Here is a 15,424-nt window from a genome sequence, read left to right as displayed (position 1 = left end):
TGATGTGTGAGTAGTTTACCTCAGACCTTCGGGTCCATAGTTATTAGCTAGATGTCTTCTTCTCTCTTTTTGGATCTCAATACAATGTTCTCCCCCTCTCTCGTGGAGATCTATTCGATGTAATCTTCTTTTGCGGTGTGTTTGTTGAGACCGATGAATTGTGGGTTTATGATCAAGTTTATACATGAACAATATTTGAATCTTCTCTGAATTCTTTTATGTATGATTGGTTATTTTTGCAAGTCTCTTCGAATTATCAGTTTGGTTTGGCCTACTAGATTGATCTTTCTTGCTATGGGAGAAGTGCTTAGCTTTGGGTTCAATCTTGCGGTGTCCTTTCCCAGTGACAGTAGGGGCAGCAAGGCAAGTATTGTATTGTTTCCATCGAGGATAACAAGATGGGGTTTATATCATATTGCATGAGTTTATCCCTCTACATCATGTCATCTTGCTTAAGGCGTTACTCTGTTCTTATGAACTTAATATTCTAGATGCATGCTGGATAGCGGTCGATGTGTGGAGTAATAGTAGTAGATGCAGGCAGGAGTCGGTCTACTTGTCTCGGACGTGATGCCTATATACATGACCATACCTAGATATTCTCATAACTATGCTCAATTCTGTCAATTGCTCAACAGTAATTTGTTCACCCACCGAATATTTATGCTCATGAGAGAAGCCACTAGTGAAACCTATGGCCCCCGGGTCTATTTTCCATCATATTAATTTCCTGACAACAAGCTATTTCTGGCGCCGTTTTTATTTTACTTTCTTTACTTTGCATCTTTATCATAAAAATACCAAAAATATTATCTTATCATATCTATCAGATCTCACTCTCGTAAGTGACCGTGTAGGGATTGACAACCCCTTATCGCGTTGGTTGCGAGGATTTATTTGTTTGTGTAGGTGCGAGGGACTCGTGCGTGGCCTCCTACTGGATTGATACCTTGGTTCTCAAAAACTGAGGGAAATACTTACGCTACTTTGCTGCATCACCCTTTCCTCTTCAAGGGAAAACCAACGCAGTGCTCAAGAGGTAGCAAGAAGGATTTCTGCCGCCGTTGCCGGGGAGTCTACGCAAAAGTCAACATACCAAGTACCCATCACAAACCCTTATCTCCCGCATTACATTATTTGCCATTTGCCTCTCGTTTTCCTCTCCCCCACTTCACCCTTGCCGTTTTATTTGCCCTTCTTCCGTTCGTCCTTTTGTTTGCTCGTGTTGCCATGTGCCTTCTATATGCTTGCATCTTCGCTTGCTGAAAATCTATTGATATGGATCCACTTAAAGTATTCTACTTGGATCATCTTCAATCCTTATGCGCTCGTGCTGAAACCCCAACTAGCCTAGTTGATGGGGAATCTTTAGATGAGCATGCTCATTTTGTGCGTCATCGTTTGTCTGAAAAAGAGAAGCTCTTATGGTATCATATAAATAGTTTGCTATGCTATGCTTGGAATCTTTGTGAAATTTGTGATTTTACTTGTTGCTCTAAGAACCCTAAAAAACACCTTCCCTACCTATGTGAGTTCAATGATAATGAAATCTTATCTTCTTATGCAAAGGGTGTTTATAGTTACTATGATATTGAACAAATTGAAGAATTTGTCGTTTTTAAGGGTGCTCATGAAGTTGCTTCTTTGATTGAAAAGTATGATTTTACTCTCAACAAATCTGAAAATTCCGTCATACTTAAATATTGCAATGAAAACTTTGCTCATAATGTCTATGTCCAAGAATTTATTGAAAGAATGACCGTTGCTTTGGAAGAAAATAATGATATGCATGAATCTATAGATAATGATGATTCCGATGATTTGGTTGAAATATCCCTTGATGAACATGATGCTTGCTATTCTTGTGGCCATGATGCCAATATCTATGAAGACGAATTTGCTATAGTTCCTTATGTTAAAAATGAGATCGTTGCTATTGCACCCATGCTTGATAGTTCCTTCGATGAAAAGCATGATTGCAATGATTTTACTATAAATTCTCTTGGTGTCAATTGTGCTAATAATATGCAAAACCCTAAGCTTGGGGATGCTAGTTTTTCTATGTCCACTATTTGTTGCAATGATCATGATTGGGGTGATTTTTCTTATGATCTTGAAAATTTATTTAATCCCCAAGATGAATATGAGATTGATAATATTGTTTGCAATAATATTGAAAGTGGGTTTGGAGAGGTCATGACTTTAGTTAATGTTAATCCCACTATTTCGGAAGAGTGTCAACTTTGCATGCATGTGGATCGTGTTGAAAACATTTTATATGATAGCTATATTGTTGAATTTGCTTATGATCCTACATGTAATTATTATGAGAGAGGAAAATATGGTTATAGAAATTTCCATGTTACTAAATTACCTCTCGTCATATTGAGATTGCTATTGTTTCTTTCCTCTTCCTTGCATATGCTAGTTTTTGCTTGCTATGATCATTTGTTTGCCTATAAGATGCCTATGCATAGGAAGTATGTTAGACTTAGATGTGTTTGTCGCGTGTTTCATGATGCTCTCTTTGCGCTTCAATTCTTGTCTTTGATGTGAGCATCGTTAGAATTATCAATGCCTAGCTAGGGGCGTTAAACGATAGCGCTTGTTGGGAGGCAACCCAATTTTATTTTTAATTTTTTGCTTTTTGCTTCTGTTTAGGAATAAATCTTTGATCTAGCCTCTGGTTAGATGTATTTTTATGTTTTAGTTAGTGTTTGTGCCAAGTTAAACCTATAGGATCTTCTTGGATGATAGTTATTTGATCTTGCTGTAAATTCCAGAAACTTTCTGTTCACGAAAATAATTGTTAAAAATCACCAGAACGTGATAAAATATTGATTCCAATTGCTTATGATCAATAGCCAAATTTTCTAGGTCGTACTATTTTGGCTGAATTTTTGGAGTTCCAGAAGTTTGCGTTAGTTACAGATTACTACAGACTGTTCTGTTTTTGACAGATTCTGTTTTTGGTGTGTTGTTTGCTTATTTTGATGAATCTATGGCTAGTAAAAGAGTTTATAAACCATAGAGAAGTTGGAATACAGTAGGTTTAACACCAATATAAATAAAGAATGAGTTCATTACAGTACCTTGAAGCGGTCTTTTGTTTTCTTTTGCTAACGGAGCTCACGAGATTTTCTGTTAAGTTTTGTGTTGTGAAGTTTTCAAGTTTTGGGTAAAAGATTTGATGGATTATGGAACAAGGAGTGGGAAGAGCCTAAGCTTGGGGATTACCATGGCACCCCAAGATAATCTAAGGACACCTAAAAACCAAAGCTTGGGGATGCCCCGGAAGGCATCCCCTCTTTCGTCTACTTCCATCGGTAACTTTACTTGGAGCTATATTTTTATTCACCACATGATATGTGTTTTGCTTGGAGCGTCTTGTATGATTTGAGTATTTGATTTTTAGTTTACCACAATCATCCTTGCTGTACACACCTTTTGAGAGAGACACACATGATTCGGAAATTATTAGAATACTCTATGTGCTTCACTTATATCTTTTGAGTTATATAGTTTTTGCTCTAGTGCTTCACTTATATCTTTTAGAGCACGGTGGTGGATTTGTTTTATAGAAACTATTGTTCTCTCATGCTTCACTTAGATTATTTTGAGAGTCCTACAAAACAGCATGGTAGTTTGCTTTAACAATAATAGGCATTCAAGACTAGTAAAGAAAAAAAGAAAAAAAATTATGAGTGTGTTGAATACTATGAGAAGTTTGATGCTTGATAATTGTTTTGAGATATGAAGATGGTGATATTAGAAGTCATGCTAGTTGAGTAGTTTTGAATTTGAGAAATACTTGTGTTAAAGTTTGTGATTCCCGTAGCATGCACGTATGGTGAACCGTTATGTGATGAAGTCGGAGCATGATTTATTTATTGATTGTCTTCCTTATGAGTGGCGGTCGGGGACGAGCGATGGTATTTTCCTACAAATCTGTCCCCCTAGGAGCATGCGCGTAATACTTTGCTTTGATAACTTGTAGATTTTTTCAATAAGTATATGAGTTCTTTATAACTAATGTTGAGTCCATGGATTATACGCACTTTTCTTCCTTCCACCATTGCTAGCCTCTCTAAAACCGCACACTTTTCACCGGTATCATACACCCACCATATACCTTCCTCAAAACTGCCACCATACCTACCTATCATGGCATTTCCATAGCCATTCCGAGCTATATTGACATGCAACTTACCACCATTCCGTTTACTATGACACGCTCCATCATCGTCATATTGCTCCGCATGATCATGTAGTTGACATTGTATTTGTGGCAAAGCCACCGTTCATAATTCTTTCATACATGTCACTCTTGATTCATTGCATATCCCGGTACACCGCCGGAGGCATTCACATAGAGTCATATTTTGTTCTAAGTATTGAGTTGTAATTGTTGAGTTGTAAGTAAATAAAAGTGTGATGATCATCATTTTTAGAGCATTGTCCCAAGTGAGGAAAGGATGATGGAGACTATGATTCCCCCACAAGTCGGGATGAGACTCCGGACGAAAAAAAGAGGCCATAAAAAAAGGCCCAAAAAAATGAGAGAAAAAGAGAGAAGGGACAATGTTACTATCCTTTTACCACACTTGTGCTTCAAAGTAGCACCATGATCTTCATGATAGAGAGTCTCCTATGATATCACTTTCATATACTAGTGGGAATTTTTCATTATAGAACTTAGCTTGTATATTCCAATGATGGGCTTCCTCAAAATGCCCTAGGTCTTCGTGAGCAAGCGAGTTGGATGCACACCCACTTAGTTTCTTTTGTTGAGCTTTCATATACTTATAGCTCTAGTGCATCCGTTGCATGGCAATCCCTACTCACTCACATTGATATCTATTGATGGGCATCTCCATAGCCCGTTGATACGCCTAGTTGATGTGAGACTATCTTCTCCTTTTTGTCTTCTCCACAACCACCATTCTATTCCACATATAGTGCTATGTCCATGGCTCATGCTCATGTATTGCGTGAAGATTGAAAAAGTTTGAGAACGTCAAAAGTATGAAACAATTGCTTGGCTTGTCATCGGGGTTGTGCATGATTTAAATATTTTGTGTGATGAAGATAGAGCATAGCCAGACTATATGATTTTGTAGGGATAACTTTCTTTGGCCATGTTATTTTGAGAAGACATAATTGCTTAGTTAGTGTGCTTGAAGTATTTTTTTTTATGTCAATATTAAACTTTTGTCTTGAATCTTTCGGATCTGAATATTCATACCACAATTAAGAAGAATTACATTGAAATTATGCCAAGTAGCATTCCACATCAAAAACTCCGTTTTTATCATTTACCTACTCGAGGACGAGCAGGAATTAAGCTTGGGGATGCTTGATACGTCTCCAACGTATCTATAATTTTTGATTGTTCCATGCTATATTATATTCTGTTTTGGACATTATTGGGATTTATTATACACTTTTATATTAATTTTGGTACTAACCTATTAACCGGAGGCCCAGCCCAGAATTGCTGTTTTTTGCCTATTTCAGAGTTTCGCAGAAAAAGAATATCAAACGGAGTCCAAACAGAATGAAACCTTCGGGAACGTGATTTTCGGAACGAACGTGATCCAGAGGACTTGGACCCTATGTCAAGACATCAACCAGGAGGGCACGAGGTAGGGGGGCGCGCCCTCCACCCTCGTGGGCCCCCTGTTGCTCCACCGACGTACTCCTCCCTCCTATATATACCTACGTACCCCCAAACTACCAGATACGGAGCCAAAAACCTAATTCCACCGCCGGAACCTTCTGTACCCGTGAGATCCCATCTTGGGCCCTGTTCCGGAGCTCCGCCGGAGGGGGCATCGATCACGGAGGGCTTCTACATCAACACCATAGCCTCTCCGATGATGTGTGAGTAGTTTACCTCAGACCTTCGGGTCCATAGTTATTAGCTAGATGTCTTCTTCTCTCTTTTTGGATCTCAATACAATGTTCTCCCCCTCTCTCGTGGAGATCTATTTGATGTAATCTTCTTTTGCGGTGTGTTTGTTGAGACCGATGAATTGTGGGTTGATCATCAAGTTTATCTATGAACAATATTTGAATCTTCTCTGAATTCTTTTATGTATGATTGGTTATCTTTGCAAGTCTCTTCGAATTATCAGTTTGGTTTGGCCTACTAGATTGATCTTTCTTGCAATGGGAGAAGTGCTTAGCTTTGGATTCAATCTTGCGGTGTCCTTTCCCAGTGACAGTAGGGGCAGCAAGGCACGTATTGTATTGTTGCCATCGAGGATAACAAGATGGGGTTTATATCATATCGCATGAGTTTACCCCTCTACATCATGTCATCTTGCTTAAGGCGTTACTCTGTTCTTATGAATTTAATACTCTAGATGCATGCTGGATAGCGGTCGATGTGTGGAGTAATAGTAGTAGATGCAGGCAGGAGTCGGTCTACTTGTCTCGGACGTGATGCCTATATACATGATCATACCTAGATATTCTCATAACTATGCTCAATTCTGTCAATTGCTCAACAGTAATTTTGTTCACCCACCGTAATATTTATGCTCATGAGAGAAGCCACTAGTGAAACCTATGGCCCCCGGGTCTATTTTCCATCATATTAATTTCCCGACAACAAGCTATTTCTGACGCCGTTTTTATTTTACTTTCTTTACTTTGCATCTTTATCATAAAAATACCAAAAATATTATCTTATCATATCTATCAGATCTCACTCTCGTAAGTGACCGTGTAGGGATTGACAACCCCTTATCGCGTTGGTTGCGAGGATTTATTTTTTTGTGTAGGTGTGAGGGACTCGTGCGTGGCCTTCTACTGGATTGATACCTTGGTTCTCAAAAACTGAGGGAAATAATTACGCTACTTTGCTGCATCACCCTTTCCTGTTCAAGGGAAAAACAATGCAGTGCTCAAGAGGTAGCATACATCATCCCGCAGCTAACTCATTAGTTGCATTGCTTGCAAGGCTTATAGTGATGTGCATTACCGAGAGGGCCCAGAGATACCTCTCCGACAATCGGAGTGACAAATCCTAATCTTGATCTATGCCAACTCAACAAGTACCAACGGAGACACCTGTAGAGCACCTTTATAATCACCCAGTTACGTTGTGACGTTTCGTAGCACACGAAGTGTTCCTCCGTTATTCGGGAGTTGCATAATCTCATAGCCATAGGAATATGTATAAGTCATGAAGAAAGCAATAGCAACATACTAAATGATCAAGTGCTAAGCTAAAGGAATGGGTCAAGTCAATCACATCATTCTCTAATGATGTGATCCCGTTAATCAAATGACAACTCATGTCTATGGCTAGGAAACTTAACCATCTTTGACTCAACGAGCTAGTCAAGTAGAGGCATACTAGTGACACTCTGTTTGTCTATGTATTCACACATGTATCAAGTTTCCGGTTAATACAATTCTAGCATGAATAATAAACATTTATCATGATATAAGGAAATATAAAATAACAACTTTATTATTTCCCCCAGGGCATATTTCTTTCAGTCTCCCACTTGCACTAGAGTCAATAATCTAGTTCACATCGCCATGTGATTTAACACCAATAGTTCACATCACCATGTGATTAATATCCATAGTTCACATCGCCATGTGGCCAACACTCAAAGGGTCTACTAGAGTCAGTAATCTAGTTCACATCGCCATGTGATTAACACCCAAAGAGTACTAAGGTGTGATCATGTTTTGCTTGTGAGAGAAGTTTAGTCAACGGGTCTGCCAAATTCAGATCCGTATGTATTTTGCAAATTTCTATGTCTACAATGCTCTGCACGGAGCTACTTTAGCTAATTGCTCCCACTTTCAATATGTATCTAGATTGAGACTTAGAGTCATCTGGATCAGTGTCAAAACTTGCATCGACGTAACCCTTTACGACGAACCTTTTGTCACCTCCATAATCGAGAAACATATCCTTATTCCACTAAGGATAATTTTGACCGCTGTTGAGTGATTTACTCCTATATCACTATTGTACTTCCTTGCCAAACTCAGTGTAGGGTATACAATAGATCTGGTACACAGCATGGCATACTTTATAGAACCTATGGCCGAGGCATAGGGAATGACTTTCATTCTCTTTCTATCTTCTGCCGTGGTCGGGCTTTGAGTCTTACTCAATTTCACACCTTGTAACACAGGCAAGAACTCTTTCTTTGCCTGTTCCATTTTGAACTACTTCAAAATCTTGTCAAGGTATGTACTCATTGAAAAAACTTATCAAGCGTCTTTATCTATCTCTATAGATCTTGATGCTCAATATGTAAGCAGCTTCACCGAGGTATTTCTTTGAAAAACTCCTTTGAAATACTCCTTTATGCTTTCCAGAAAATTATACATCATTTCTGATCAACAATATGTCATTCACATATATTTATCAGAAATGCTGTAGTGCTCCCACTCACTTTCTTGTAAATACAGGCTTCACCGCAAGTCTGTATAAAACTATATGCTTTGATCAACTCATCAAAGCGTATATTCCAACTCCGAGATGCTTGCACCAGTCCATAGATGGATCGATGGAGCTTGCACATTTTGTTAGCACCTTTAGGATCGACAAAACCTTCTGGTTCTATCATATAAAACTCTTCTTTAAGAAATCCATTAAGGAATGTAGTTTTGACATCCATTTGCCAGATTTCATAAAATGTGGCAATTTGCTAACATGATTCGGACAGACTTAAGCATCGCTACGAGTGAGAAAATCTCATCGTAGTCAACACCTTTTTCGACAAGTCTAGCTTTGTAGATAGTAACACTACTATCAGCGTCCGTCTTCCTCTTGAATATCCATTTATTTTCTATGGCTTGCCGATCATCGGGCAAGTCAACCAAAGTCCACACTTTGTTATCATACATGGATCCCATCTCAGATTTCATGGCCTCAAGCCATTTCGCGGAATCTGGGCTCATCATCGCTTCCTCATAGTTCGTAGGTTCGTCATGGTCAAGTAACATGACCTCCAGAACAAGATTACTGTACCACTCTGGTGCAGATCTCACTCTGGTTGACCTACGAGGTTTGGTAGTAACTTTATCTAAAGTTACATGATCATCATCATTAGCTTCCTCACTAATTGGTGTAGGAGTCACAGGAACAGATTTCTGTGATGGACTACTTTCCAATAAGGCAGCAGGTACAGTTACCTCATCAAGTTCTACTTTCCTCCCACTCACTTCTTTCGAGAGAAACTCCTTCTCTGGAAAGGAATCATTCTTAGCAACAAATGTCTTGCCTTCGGATCTGTGATAAAAGGTGTACCCAATTGTCTCCTTTGGGTATCCTATGAAGACACATTTCTCCGATTTGGGTTTGAGCTTATCAGGATGAAACTTTTTCACATAAGCATCGCAACCCCAAACTTTAAGAAACGACAACTTTGGTTTCTTGCCAAACCACAGTTCATATGGTGTCATCTCAACGGATTTAGATGGCGCCCTATTTAACGTGAATGCAGTTGTCTCTAATGCATAATCCCAAAACGATAGTGGTAAATCGGTAAGAGACATCATAGATTGCACCATATCTAATAAAGTGCGTTTACGATGTTCGGACACACCATTACGCTGTGGTGTTCCAGGTGGCGTGAGTTGCGAAACTATTCCACATTGTTTCAAATGAAGACCAAACTCGTAACTCAAATATTCTCCTCCACGATCAGATCGTAGAAACTTTATTTTCTTGTTACGATGATTTTCCACTTCACTCTGAAATTATATGAACTTTTCAAATGTTTCAGACTTTTGTTTCATCAAGTAGATATACCCATATCTGCTCAAATCATCTGTGAAGGTCCGAAAATAATGATACCCACCGCGAGCCTCAACACTCATCGGATCGCATACATCAGTATGTATTATTTTCAATAAGTCAGTTACTCGCTCCATTGTTCTGGAGAACGGAGTCTTAGTCATCTTGCCCATAAGGCATTGTTCGCAAGCATCAAGTGATTCATAATCAAGTGATTCCAAAATCCCAGCAGCATGGAGTTTCTTCATGCGCTTTACACCAATATGACCTAAACGGCAGTGCCACAAATAAGTTGCACTATCATTATTAACTTTGCATCTTTTGGCTTCAATATTATGAATATGTGTAGCACTACGATCGAGATCCAACAAACCATTTTCATTGGGTGTATGACCATAGAAGGTTTTATTCATGTAAACAAAATAACAATTATTCCCTAACTTAAATGAATAACCGTATTGCAATAAACATGATCAAATCATATTCATGCTCAACGCAAACACCAAATAACACTTATTTAGGTTCAACACTAATCCCGAAAGTATAGGGAGTGTGCGATGATGATCATATCAATCTTGGAACTACTTCCAACACACATCGTCACCTCGCCCTTAACTAGTTTCTGTTCATTCTGCAACTCCCGTTTTGAGTTACTACTCTTTAGCAACTAAACCAGTATCAAATGCCGAGGGGTTGCTATAAACACTAGTAAAGTACACATCAATAACATGTATATCCAATATACCTTTGTTCACTTGGCCATCCTTCTTATCCACCAAGTATCTAGGGCAGTTACACTTCTAGTGACCATTTCCTTTGCAGTAGAAGCACTTAGTTTCAGGCTTGGGTCTAGCTTTGGGCTTCTTCACGGGAGCAGCAACTTGCTTGCCGTTCTTTTTGAAGTTCCCCTTCTTCCCTTTGCCCTTTTCTTGAAACTAGTGGTCTTGTCAACCATCAACACTTGATGCTTTTCTTGATTACTACCTTCATCGATTTCAGCATCACGAAGAGCTTGGGAATCGTTTCCGTTATCCCTTGCATATTATAGTTCAACACGAAGTTCTAGTAACTTGATGATAGTGACTAGAGAACTCTGTCAATCACTATCTTATCTGGAAGATTAACTCCCACTTGATTGAAGTGATTGTAGTACTCACACATTCTGAGCACATGCTCACTAGCTGAGCTATTCTCCTTCATCTTGTAGGCAGAGTACTTGTCAAAGGTCTCATACCTTTCGACATGGGCATGAGTCTGAAATACTAATTTCAACTCTTGGAACATCTCATATGCTCCGTGGCGTTTCAAAAAGCGTCTTTGAAGCCCCGATTCTAAGCCGTAAAGCATGGTGCACTAAACTATCAAGTAGTCATCATATCGAGCTTGTCAAACGTTCATAACGTCTGTATTTGCTGCTGCAATCGGTCTGTCACCTAGAGGTGCATCAAGGACATAATTCTTCTGTGCAGCAATGAGGATAATCCTTAGATCGTGTCCTTAGATCACGGATCCAATCCGCATCATTGCTACTAACATCTTTCAACTTAGTTTTCTCTAGGAACATATCAAAAATAAAATAGGGGAGCTAAACGCGAGCTATTGATCTACAATATAGATATGCTAATACTACCAGGACTAAGTTCATAATAAATTAAAGTTCAATTAATCATATTACTTAAGAACTCCCACTTAGATAGACATCCCTCTAATCATCTAAGTGATCACGTGATCCATATTAACTAAACCATGTCCGATGATCACGTGAGATGGAGTAGTTTTCAATGGTGAACATCACTATGTTGATCATATCTTCTATATGATGCATGCTCGACCTTTCGGTCTCCAATGTTCCGAGGCCATATCTGCATATGCTAGGCTCGTCAAGTTTAACCCGAGTATTCTGCGTGTGCAAAACTGGCTTGCACCCGTTGTATGTGAACGTAGAGCTTATCACACCCGATCATCACGCGGTGTCTCGGCACGACGAACTTTCGCAATGGTGCATACTCAGGGAGAACACTTGTACCTTCAAATTTAGTGAGATATCATCTTATAATGCTACCGTCGATCTAAGCAAAATAAGATGCATAAAAGATAAACATCACATGCAATCAATATAAGTGATATGATATGGCCATCATCATCTTGTGCCTTTGATCTCCATCTCTAAAGCACCGTCATGCTCACCATCGTCACCGGCGCGACACCTTGATCTCCATTGTAGCATCGTTGTCGTCTCGCCACCTATTGCTTCTACGACTAACGCTACCGCTTAGTGACAAAGTAAATCAATTACATGGTGATTGCATTTCATACAATAAAGCGACAACCATATGGCTCCTGCCAGTTGCCGATAACTTTGTTACAAAACATGATCATCTCACACAATAAAATTTAGCATCATGTTTTGACCATATCACATCACAACATGCCCTGCAAAAACAAGTTAGACGTCCTCTACTTTGTTGTTGCAAGTTTTATGTGGCTGCTACGGGCTGAGCAAGAACCGTTCTTACCTACGCATCAAAACCACAACGATATTTCGTCAAGTATGTGCTGTTTTAACCTTCACAAGGACCGGGCGTAGCCACACTCGATTTAACTAAAGTTGGAGAAACTGACACCCGCCAGCCACCTGTGTGCGAAGCACGTCGGTAGAACCAGTCTCGCGTAAGCGTACGCGTAATGTCGGTCTGGGTCGCTTCATCCAACAATATTGCCGAATCAAAGTATGACATGCTGGTAAGCAGTATGACCTGTATCGCCCACAACTCCCTTGTGTTCTACTCGTGCATATAACATCTACGCATAAACCTGGCTCTGATGCCACTGTTGGGAAACATAGCAATTTCAAAAAAATTCCTACGCACATGCAAGATCATGGTGATGCATAGCAACGAGGGGGAGAGTGTTGTCTACGTACCCTCGTAGACCGTAAGCGGAAGCGTTATGACAACGCGGTTGATGTAGTCGTACGTCTTCACGATCCGACCGATCCAAGTACCGAACACACGGCACCTCCGAGTTCAGCACACGTTCAGCTCGGTGACGTCCCACGAACTCACGATCCAGCAGAGCTTCGAGGGAGAGTTCCACCAGCACGACGGCGTGATGACGGTGATGATGATGCTACCGACGCAGGGCTTCGCCTAAGCACCGCTACGATATGACCGAGGTGGATTATGGTGGAGGGGGGCACCACACACGGCTAAAAGATCAACTAATCAACTTGTGTCTATGGGGTGCCCCTTTCCCCTGTATATAAAGGAGTGGAGGAGGGGAAGGGGCCGGCCCTCCTAGGCGCGCCCCAAGGGGAGTCCTACTCCCACCGGGAGTAGGACTCCAACCCTTCCAAGAGTAGGAGTATGAGAGAGGGAAGGAGGAGAGAGGGGGAAGGAAAGGGGGCGCCGCCCCTCCTTGTCCAATTCGGACTAGAGGGGGAGGGGGCGCACGGCCTGCCCTGGCCGCCCCTCCTCTTCTCCACTAAGGCCCAATAGACCCATTACACTCCCCGGGGGGGTTCAGGTAACCCCCCCGGTACTCCGGTATTTGTACGAACTTGCCCGGAACCCTTCCGAAGTCCAAACATAGTCATCCAATATATCGATCTTTATGTCTCGACCATTTTGAGACTCCTCGTCATGTCTGTGATCATATCCAGGACTCCGAACTACCTTTGGTACATCAAAACACATAAACTCATAATACCGATCGTCACCAAACGTTAAGCGTGCAGACCCTACGGGTTCGAGAACTATGTAGACATGACCGAGACACGTTTCCGGTCAATAACCAATAGCGGAACCTGGATGCTCATATTGGCTCCTACATATTCTACAAAGATCTTTATCGGTCAAACCGCATAACAACATACGTTGTTCCCTTTGTCATCGGTATGTTACTTGCCCGAGATTCAATCGTGGTATCTCAATACCTAGTTCAATCTCGTTACCGGCAAGTCTCTTTACTCGTTCCGTAATACATCATCCCGCAACTAACTCATTAGTTGCATTGCTTGCAAGGCTTATAGTGATGTGCATTACCGAGAGGGTCCAGAGATACCTCTCCGACAATCGGAGTGAAAAATCCTAATCTTGATCTATGCCAACTCAACAAGTACCATCCGAGACACCTGTAGAGCACCTTTATAATCACCCAGTTACGTTGTGACGTTTGGTAGCACACAAAGTGTTCCTCCGATATTCAGGAGTTGCATAATCTCATAGTCATAGGAACATGTATAAGTCATGAAGAAAGCAATAGCAACATACTAAACGATCAAGTGCTAAGCTAACGGAATGGGTCAAGTCAATCACATCATTCTCTAATGATGTGATCCCGTTAATCAAATGACAACTCATGTCTATGGCTAGGAAATTTAACCATCTTTGACTCAACGAGCTAGTCAAGTAGAGGCATACTAGTGACACTCTGTTTGTCTATGTATTCACACATGTATCAAGTTTCCGGTTAATACAATTCTAGCATGAATAATATACATTTATCATGATATAAGGAAATGTAAAATAACAACTTTATTATTGCCTCTAGGGCATATTTCCTTCATTTTGAACCATCGCCAGATGAGCTTGAAGCAGCAGGCCATGATGTCGAACAAGAGGAGGTCCCGATGGATGGTGAATGGCAACGATAGAGACAGAGACCAATGATGGGGATATGGAGATAGACGACGACGAGGAGGATGACACGATGCTTGAGTCAGTGGTCCTGGAGTTTCTTTCGACGATCGTGCCCAAGCTTTCCCCTATGGGTAAGGCAGAGCTGCATTTGTCCGTTTCCATGCAGTCCTCGTTTGAGACTGTCATCATGGACCAAGTTGACCGAGAGATGGACTTAATCATCCTTCATCGAAGCTATGTAATCGCCAGGAAGGACTTCATCAGCTCCGACGAGCCAAGTGACAGTTGTATGCTCACGAATGGTGTTGTCCAGGAGATCTGCACGGTCGCGGACAGCGCTCACTAGGAAAACGAGATGACAAGAACAATAATGAAAAATAATACAATGCAGGATGACGAGCTGTGGTGCGGCATAAATGTCGACATCCCCCTTCTGACGATGATGACTAGGAGTACTCAATGACGACAAATAGTAGTAGGCGGAGCAGTTTATACACTAAAGACAAATTTTGTTTTGTGGTATGACTACCCAAATGTGTTAGCAACTGTGAATATTTCCGACCATGGCATGTTAGTTGTCCATTTTCCAAACTTTCTGAAAAGGGAATGATCTTTGGTTACAAACTTGTAGAATATCGGTGAAAACTCACATAAACTTTTAAATGAAACTATATCCAAATATACTTGAATAAATCACACTAAACTTCACACAACCAATCGCACTGAAATCTATCTGATATGCTAAAATGAAATTTACTCGTTCTTAATAATGAACACCAAAATCTAAAAATCAGCATTTGTTTAGAAATTTTAGAAAAGGAACCGATGTTTGGTTAAAGATTGTTGGTATAAAGTTTTAAACCAGTTCATGCTAGTTAGTGGGAAGCTAATGACAATTCATGTTTTACTTACTAAATCATGCTCCAAAATACTACAAACATAGTGAAGAACGAGGCATGCTAGGACACAATACACAATGTGAATTTCATAAACTACATTTGTTATCCCA

The sequence above is a fragment of the Aegilops tauschii genome, chromosome 4, assembly GCF_002575655.3.
Source record: "Aegilops tauschii subsp. strangulata cultivar AL8/78 chromosome 4, Aet v6.0, whole genome shotgun sequence".
In the NCBI taxonomy this organism is placed as follows: domain Eukaryota; kingdom Viridiplantae; phylum Streptophyta; class Magnoliopsida; order Poales; family Poaceae; genus Aegilops; species Aegilops tauschii.
The sequence above is the reverse complement of the archived record's forward strand: the minus strand, read 5'-3'. Positions refer to the sequence as shown.